The sequence below is a fragment of the Rhincodon typus genome, chromosome 1, assembly GCF_021869965.1.
Source record: "Rhincodon typus isolate 14 chromosome 1, sRhiTyp1.1, whole genome shotgun sequence".
In the NCBI taxonomy this organism is placed as follows: Eukaryota; Metazoa; Chordata; class Chondrichthyes; order Orectolobiformes; family Rhincodontidae; genus Rhincodon; species Rhincodon typus.
The window spans coordinates 28,318,091-28,327,729 of NC_063332.1; positions in this window are offsets into that span (position 1 = coordinate 28,318,091).

Below are 9,639 nucleotides of genomic sequence, written 5' to 3' on the forward strand. Positions count from 1 at the left end.
AAAAAAATGGAACGTTGAACATCATGGAGATATCGGTGATCCTGGGAGGATTCAGAACATGAGGGAGGAAACTTCAGTTGGAATTCAAGTGGGGTGTGTCTGAGCGGAGGCAGTCACCTGAGGAATGTGATATGGCTGTGGAAATGAGTTTTAGCAAATACTTGGTCAAACACCAGGACTGGCAGTGAAATTAATGTTGTTGGACAAGAAGAAAGATTGGAATGGAAATCCCAGGGAGAGAGGAGCATACATAGAAGAGATGTGGCACTGAGTTAAATACTAAATAAAAACCGAAAGAACTGTGGATGCTGTAAATCAGGAAGAAAAACAGAAGTTGCTGGAAAAACTCAGCAGGCCTGGCAACATCTGTGAAGAAAAAATCAGAGTTAACATTTTGGGTCCGGTGACCCTTCCTCAGAACTGATAGTAGCTATGAAACCGTCAATTTATATGCAGAAAACAGGGAGGGGGTTGGAGTAGGGAGTAAACGATAGGATAGAGCCTAAAGAGAGAGAAGAGCAGTTGGACAGACAAAGGAGTTGATAACGATCCGGCTGGGAGAGTGAATAGGTCTGGTGACCCTTCCTCAGATATGGTGGTGGTTGGGAAACGTTATGACCGATCAGGGGAAAGCAATAGTAGCCAGGTCGCTGGCACTATGACTGGCTCTGGGGTATAGCGGTGAAGGGTAAAGGTAAACAGGACCTTAGTGATAGGAGATTTGATAGTCAGGGGGACAGATCGGAGATTTGTGGCGGCCAACGAGAATCCAGGATGGTATGATGTTTCCCAGATGCCGGGGTTCGGGATGTCTTGGAGTGGCTGCAGAACGTTCTCAGGGGGGAGGGTGAGCAGCCAGAGGTTATTGTGCATGTGGGCACAAATGACATAGGTAGAAATAGGGATGAGGTCTTGTGGAGTGATTAGAGAGAGCAAGGAAAAATGTTTAAAACCAGGACCTCGAAGGTGGTAATCTCTGGATTATTTCCAGTGCCATGTGCTAGTGAGGTTGAGAACAGGAGGATATGGCAGATGAATGCGTGGCTAAAGAATTGGTGCAGGGGGCAGGGATTCAGATTTCTGGATCTTTGGGATCTTCTCTGGGTCTGAGGTGACCTGTTCAAGAGGGACAGGTTGCACTTGAACTGGAGGGAGACCAATATCACGGTGGGCAAATTTGCTAGTGCTACAAGGGAGGATTTAAACTAGATTTGATTGGCAGGGAGGTGGGATCCTCAACAGCAGGGAGGCAAATGTGAGGCTGGAAGGAGATACAGTAATCAGAATTAGCAAGTTGAAGAGCCAGGTCAGGCTGGAACAGGACGGGGAGCAAGGGATGCCTGTTGGGTTAAATTGTATCGATTTCAATGCAAGAGGGCTGACAGGTAAGGCCGATGAAATCAGTGTGTGGATAGGTACATAGTAATAGGATATTATAGCCATTACAGAAACATGGCTAAAGGAGGGACAGGACTGGCAGCTTAGCGTGCCAGGGTACAGGTGCTTTAAGCGGGACAGAGATGGAGGAAAGAGGGGAAGGGGAATTGCATTTTTGATCAGGGGAGTATCACAGCTGTAGCCGGAGATGAAATAACTGAGTGATCATCCAGTGAGGCTTTGGGGGTGGAGCTAAGAAATAAGAAGGGGGTGGTGACATTATTAGGCTCCCAAATAGTCAACAGGAATTAGAGGAACAAATATGCAGGGAGACTGGGGAGACTTGCAGGAGCAATAGGGCTGTCATAGTGGGGGATTTTAATTTTCCTAACATAGACTGAGATTGCCAAGTGTTACGAGCTTAGATGGGGTGGAATTTGTTAAATGTGTTCAGAAGAATTTCCTCAAGCAGTATACAGAGGGTCCTACTTGGGAAGGGGCAAAACTCAACCTACTCTTGGGAAATAGGGCAGGACAGGTGACTGAGGTGACAGTGGGGGAGCACTTTGGGACCAGTGACCATAGTTCTATTAATTTTAAAATAGTTATGGAGAAAGACAAAACTGGTCCACTGATTCAAGTTCTAAACTGGGGCAAGGTGAATTTTGATGGAATCAGACAGGAGCTTGCAAGGGGTTTGATTAGAGTAGTTTGTGGGCAAAGGGATCTCTGGCAAGTGGGAGGCCTTTAAAAGTATGATAGCTAGAATTCAAGGTCTTTATGTTCCTGTGAGGGTGAAGGGCAAGGTTGGCAGGAGTAGAAAACCATGGATGACATGAGATATTGAGGCTGGGTTCAAGGGAATCCCTGAAGGTATATATAAGGGATACAGGAGTTTACTGAAGAAGGAAATCAGGAGGGCCAAAAGGGGGCATGAGATTGCTTTGGCTGAGAAGATTAGGGTGAATCCAAAGAGATTCTTTTAATATATTAAAGGAAAAAGAATAACTAGAGGGAGAATAGGACCCCTCAAGGACCAAAGTGGACATGTATGAGTGGAACCCCAGGAGGTGGGTGAGGTCCTCAATGAATACTTCTCCTCTGTGTTTACCATGGAGAAAGAGTTGGGAACTTGGGGAAGTTAGTGGCAATATCTTAGGGACAGTCCATATCACAATATAGGAGATGTTGGAAGTATTAGAATGTATGAAGGTGGATAAATCTCCTGGTCTTGACCAGAAATATCCAAGAATCCTGCAAGAGGCTAGAGAAGAAATTGCGGGGGCCCTGGCTGATATATTTGCATCATCGTTAGCCATGGCTAAAGTCATGGAAGACTGGAGGGTAGTGAATGTTGATTCAGTGATAGTAGGAACTGCAGATGCTGGAGAATCCGAGACAACAAGGTGTAGACCTGGATGAACACAGCAGGCCAAGCAGCATCATAGGAGCAGAGAGGCTGACGTTTCAGGTCTAGACCCTTCAACAGAAATGGGGGAGGGGAAGGGGGTTCTGAAATAAATAGGGAGAGAGGGGGAGGCGGATAGAAGATGGATAGAGGAGAGGATAGGTGGAGAGGAAACAGACAGGTTGAAGAGGCGGGGATGGAGCCAGTAAAGGTGAGTGTAGGTGGGGAGTTAGGGAGGGGATAGGTCAGTCCAGGGAGGATGGACGGGTCAAGGGGGCGGGATGAGGTTAGGAGGGAGGAGATGGGGTTGTGGCTTGAGGTGGGAGGAGGGGATAGGTGGGAGGAAGAACAGGTTAGGGAGGCGGGGACGAGCTGGACTGGTTTTGGGATGCGGTAGGGGGAGGGGAGATTTTGAAGCTTGTGAAATCCACATTGATACCATTGGGCTGCAGGGTTCCCAAGCGGAATATGAGTTGCTGTTCCTGTAACCTTCGGCTGGCATCGTTGTGGCACTGCAGGAGGCCCAGGATGGACATGTCGTCTGAGGAATGAGAGGGGGAGTTGAAATGGTTCGCGACTGAGAGGTGCAGTTGTTTATTGCGAACCGAGCGTAGGTGTTCTGCAAAGCGGTCCCCGAGCCTCCGCTTGGTTTCCCCGATGTAGAGGAGGCCACAACGGGTACAGCGGATGCAGTATTCCAACTTGGCAGATGTGCAGGTGAACATCTGCTTGATGTGGAAAATCTTCTTGGGGCCTGGGATGGGGGTGAGGGAGGAGGTATGGGGGCAGGTGTAGCACTTCCTGCGGTTGCAGGGAAAAGTGCCGGGTGCGGTGGGGCTGGAGGGGAGTGTGGAGCGGTCAAGGGAGTCACGGAGAGAGTGGTCCCTCTGGAAAGCAGATAAGGGTGGGGAGGGAAAGATGTCTTTGGTGGTGGGGTCAGATTGCAGATGGCGGAAGTGTCGGAGGATGATGCGTTGGATCCGGAGGTTGGTGGGGTGGTACGTGAGGACGAGGGGGATTCTTTTTTGGTTGTTATTGCGGGGACGGGGTGTGAGGGATGAGTTGCGGGAAATGTGGGAGACACGGTGGAGGGCGTTCTTGACCACTGAGGGGGGGAAGTTGCGGTCCTTGAAAAATGAGGACTTCTGAGATGTACGGGAGTGGAATGCCTCATCCTGGGAGCAGATGCGGCGGAGGCGAAAGAATTGGGAATAGGGGATGGCATTTTTGCAGGAAGGTGGGTGGGAGGAGGTGTATTCTATGTAGCTGTGGGGGTCGGTGGGCTTGAAATGGATATCGGTTTCTAGGTGGTTGCCCGAGATGGAAACAGAGAGGTCCAGGAAGGAGAGAGAGGTGTTAGTGATGGTCCAGGTGAACTTAAGGTTGGGGTGGAAGGTGTTGGTGAAGTGGATGAACTGTTCGAGCTCCTCGTGGGAGCACGAGGCGGCGCCGATACAGTCATCAATGTAACGGAGGAAGAGGTGGGGTTTAGGGCCAGTGTAGGTACGGAAGAGGGATTGTTCCACGCAACCTACAAAGAGGCAGGCGTAGCTTGGGCCCATGTGGGTACCCATGGCCACCCCCTTTGTCTGTAGGAAGTGGGAGGAATTGAAAGAGAAGTTGTTGAGGGTGAGGACGAGTTCGGCTAAGCGGATGAGGGTGTCAGTGGAGGGGGACTGGTTGGGCCTGCGGGACAGGAAGAAGTGGAGGGCTTTTAGGCCATCTGTATGGGGAATGCAGGTGTATAGGGACTGGACGTCTACGGTAAAGATGAGGTGTTGGGGACCGGGGAATTGGAAGTTCTGGAGGAGGTGGAGGGCGTGGGTGATGTCACGGATGTAAGTAGGGAGTTCCTGGACCAAGAGGGAGAAAATGGAGTCCAGATAGTTGGAGATAAGTTCGGTGGGGCAGGAGCAGGCGGAGACAATGGGTCGACCAGGGCATTCAGGTTTGTGGATTTTGGGAACAAGATAGAAGCGGGCAGTGCGGGGTTGGGGAATGATGAGGTTGGAGGCTGTGGGTGGGAGGTCACCTGAGGTGATGAGGTTGTGGATGGTTTGGAAGATGATGGTTTGGTGCTCAGGGGTGGGGTCATGATCAAGGGGGCGGTAGGAGGAGGTGTCGGAGAGTTGGCGTCTGGCCTCGGCGATGTAGAGGTCAGTGCGCCATACTACAACTGCGCCTCCCTTGTCCGCGGGTTTTATGTTGAGGTTGGGATTGGAGCGGAGGGAGTGGAGGGCTGTACATTCTGCGGGGGAGAGGTTGGAGTGGGTGAGAGGGGTGGAGAGGTTGAGGCGATTGATGTCTCGACGACAGTTGGAGATGAAGAGGTCGAGGGAGGGTAGGAGGCCTTGGGGTGGTGTCCAGGAGGAGGGGGTGTGTTGGAGGCGGGAGAAGGGGTCAGTAGAGGGAGGGTTAGGCTCACGGTTGAAGTAAGCGCAGAGGCGGAGGCGGTGGAAAAACTGCTCTATGTCCAAACGTGAGCGGTATTCGTTGATGTGTGGGTGGAGGCGGACAAAGGTGAGCCCTTTACTGAGAACTGACCGTTTGTCCTCAGTAAGGGGGAGGTCTGGGGGGATGGTGAAGACTCGGCAGGGCTGGGTGCTATTGTCCCCTCTGGAGCTGCTGGCTGTGGAGGCTGTGGGCAGGGCGATCTCGGCATCGGCCGTGGGCGGAGTTGCGTCGGCGTAGGCTGTGGGCAGAGTTGGGTCAGTGGTGGGCGGAGTTGCGTCAGCGTCAGGCGGAGTTGTGTCAGCGTCAGCGGTGGGCGGAGTTGCGTCAGCGTCAACGGTGGGCGGAGCGGGGTAGGCAGCGGCAGCAGCGGTGATGGTAGGCGCGTCTTAAGTGTCTGTGGTGTTGGTCTCAGAAATGGAGGTGGTGGCATCAGCAGTGATGGCGTTCGCTGTCCTGGAAGTGGGGTACCCGGCGGTGGCGGATGTGACGTCATCTGTGGGTTCTCCGACAGTGGCCTCATGGCCAATGGCGGCGGGCACAATGTGGGGAAGGTCCTGGGTAGGCACAATGTGGGGAAGGTCCTGGGTATTTTCAAGAAGGGCTGCAAAGTAAAACCTGGAAATTATATTACCTGGGAAATAAAGCCCAACATACAATTAGCCTCCCCGTTCCCTGCTGAACTGTTAGCTTTGTGTGATTTATGCATGAGGCCCTCCAAATTCCTCTCTGCTGCAGTTTTATGCAGTCTTTCTCCATTTAAATAATAATCAGCTCCTCTATTCTTCCTGCCAAAGTGCATAACTTCATATTATATCCTACCTCCCAATTCCAATAAATGGAATTGAAGCCTATTCACGCAACCTGTCTGTTTGTGAGAACCTCACAATTGCATTCTGATCTATTTTTGTGTCATGTGCCAATCTGGCACTAATACATTCCCTTCCTTTATCCAAGTCATTAATATATATTATAAATAATTGTTGTCCCCGCACTGATCCCTGTGGCACTGCACTAGTTACAGGTTGCCATCCTGAAAATGTCCCCCTTACCCCAACTTTGTCTTCTATTAGTTAGCCAATCCTCTACCCCTGCTTATGTGCGAACCCCAACACCATGAGGTCTTATCTTATGAAGTAGCTTAACATATAGAACTTTATAAAATGCCTTTTGGAAATCCAAATATATTACATCAACTAATACCTCTTTATCTATCATGCTTGATAACTCCTCAAAATATTCCTCTGACAATGTATGAAATCTGACCGACCTTCACGCATTGTCACCAGGCTGTTCATCCACCGTGGTCAGCACAGTGATGTCTGATCCCATTATCACCCGTTTTCTGCACATAACCATTGCTGGATAGCCACCAGGAATGGGACATCAGTTGATTCATTTGTCCTTTCATGCCCTAACCATCCCTGACACCAATAAAAGCAACTAACTCAGAAAAGAACAGGAATTGGACATTTCGAAGAAAGAGAACATAAAGTTTTCAAAATCGAAAGAACTGCGGATGCTGTAAATCAGGAACAAAAACAAGAGTTGCTGGAAAAGCTCAGCAGGTCTGGAAACATCTGTGAAAACAAAATCAGAGTTAACATTTTGGGTCCAGTGATCTTTCCTCAGAACTGAGGACTGTTTCCCATTGTGAGGAAGGGTCACCGGACCTGAAATGTTAACTATGAGTTTGTTTTCACAGATGTTGCCAGACCTGCTGAGCTTTTCCAGCAACTTCTGTCTTTGTCCCTGATAAGGTTTTCAAAGTTACCTTTATTGCAAGTTATCAATTATTGTTCAAAGTTATTTCAGTTCTGAAAGGGCACTGGGCCCAAAAATTATCTCTGCTTTCACTACACAGATGCTGCCAGATCTGCTGAGGTTCTCCAGCAATTTCTGTTTTTGTTCAAAGTTGATACCTGGTTTCATTCCAGGGCATGTTTCAGTTTATTTCAAAGCCCATAATGGTTGAAGTAATTTTCACCACTTCATAAAATCCCATTTGCTGAAATATCTTTAAGATGCGTACCTGTTGGTAAACTGACTAAAGTCTACTGGGTCTCATATCTTGTTGATTCCCCACCTATTTCAAAGCGGTATGTATAAATATGACAAATTATTGGCCTTTTCAAGAATCACAAGCATACCAACTGTCTGATTATTTTGCTCTTTACACCTAGTTAAGTTTGCAAACAAAATATTTCAATATTCTATACGTATTTGATGAAGTTCGGGTCTACCTTTATTATGCAAATAAATATATTATCATTTTAAAACACGGGGTAAATAAGAGCTGAATTTCAGGCCAGTGAATTTGAGTGAAAACAGTTTTTAAAAAATTGAGTGCTGTTGGCTAGTCCAGCATTTATTGCTCACCCCTAATTAGCGTAGGGTAATTAAGAGTCAACTACATTACTGTGGATCTGGAGTTGCATGTAGGCCTGGCCAGGACCACTGGTAGATTTTCTTCCCTATGGGACACTAGTAAACCAGATCGGTGTTTATGACTATCAACAAAGGCGGCATGAGCACCATTAGGCTACCTCTTATTTCCAGACTTTAATAAATTCAACATTCATCATCTGCCATGATGAGATTTGAACGTATTTAGAGTCATAGAGTTTTACAGCATGGGAATAGACCCTTCGGTCCAACCAGTCCACGCCAACTATGTCCCTAAACTGAACTAGTCCCACCCCCTTGCAGGCATTCTAATTAGTGGCTCAGTGACCTTGCCACCTACCCATTGCTTTTATACATATTTTAATATTGTATCTGTTTACAATAGAAGAGAGACATATCAAAAAAGGAATATTGTGCAATTTGGGAAATCTCCAATGTAGATGAGAAAAGTCTATTGTTATTGGTTTGAGATCCATGCTAACAATCAGGCACAGTTCATTCTTATGAACAGCAGTACTGCACTATTTAAACCCACAATGAGCATGGCCTGGGAATAGTGTATCGTGGGAACGTATTTCCTTCATACAAACAACTCTGATGTTCCAGAAAGACTCTGACCCATACAAGATATTTTCCTTCGTGTTTGTGTACAGCTGCAGTTACACAAACCTAGAATTAATGATTTGACAAGAGAAAAGTTCTCATCATGTATTGTATTTTCGACTTGACCCTATGTTTGTAAATTTTGTATGTATTGTTTTTATTATGAAAACTTAAATCATTGAAGATTCTATGTTTATTTCAAGCACAAAACAACCAACACAATGAAACCAAACTATTTTTCTGTTGTCCTTATTCTAGTGAAAAATTAGCAGACTATAAACAAGACCAAGTACACTATTTAAGGTGTAATTAACTGTTTTGTATGCCCAAAGGATTGTGAGTGTAGAAGTGAAACAACTCAGCTTGTTAAACTTGGCTCCCTGTGAGAAAGAGCAGGACATGTTTATCAGTGTTAAGTCAATATGGCTTTGTGTTTGAGTCAGTACCTTATTATCTGGTCCTGCTTGCAAATTTTAGAGGTTGCTTCTCGCTCCAAGGTTGAAGCGTAGCAGATAACTTGCCACAGCTACTGACATGCTTAGGGATAATTCACCAAAGCTGTTTCTGCAGCTGCCCATAATGCATCTACAGTCATGCATATTCTGAGCTGTGGCCTGAAACTGTATATTTAACCTGTAAGGTTAATTTCTGAATCCGTCACACTGATATTCGGGAGTAGCAGCTTGCACGCCAACTTCTCGTGTGTTTCTCAAATTGCTAATGCTTTTTCTTTCATTGGAAATATGGCTTTCATAAGCTTTGACAACTTTGATTAAGGAATGTTATCAGTTTTAATAATGTTTTGGAATATTATGTCCCAATGTCTTTTGAAATACATTAATAAAGTGTTGAGATATTTGCTCAACAGAATCTTGCAGCAGATATAATGTGACATTGCTTAAATATCCTGACTCTGATACCCTAGTGTTAACATAGAACAGTACAGCACAAGAACAGGCCCTTCGGTCCACATGCCTGTGCTGCAGTTCTAACCTAATCCCATCTGTCTGCATATGGTCCGTATCCCTCTAATCCTTGCCTGCTCACGTAACAGCTTTAAACTTGAAATGTACTGTTGAGGTGAACAACTAAGATATAGAGTTGAAGGGAGAGAGAAACCCAAGGATACACTGTGCATTATGAACTGATTATCTATGTTGTATAAGTGTGATCCATATACCAAGTTATTGTGAATGTTTTACTTTTGCTGTGAATTACAGAGCAAAGGAAGTTGACTGGACAACCTCTGACGTGCTCTTGCAGCCAATGAACTAATACACCTAGAAATAACAATGTGTAGAGCTGGATGAACACAGCAGGCCAAGCAGCATCATAGGAGCAGGAAGGCTGACGTTTCGGGCCTAGACCCCCGCCTAGTCCAGTTCAGTTTCTCG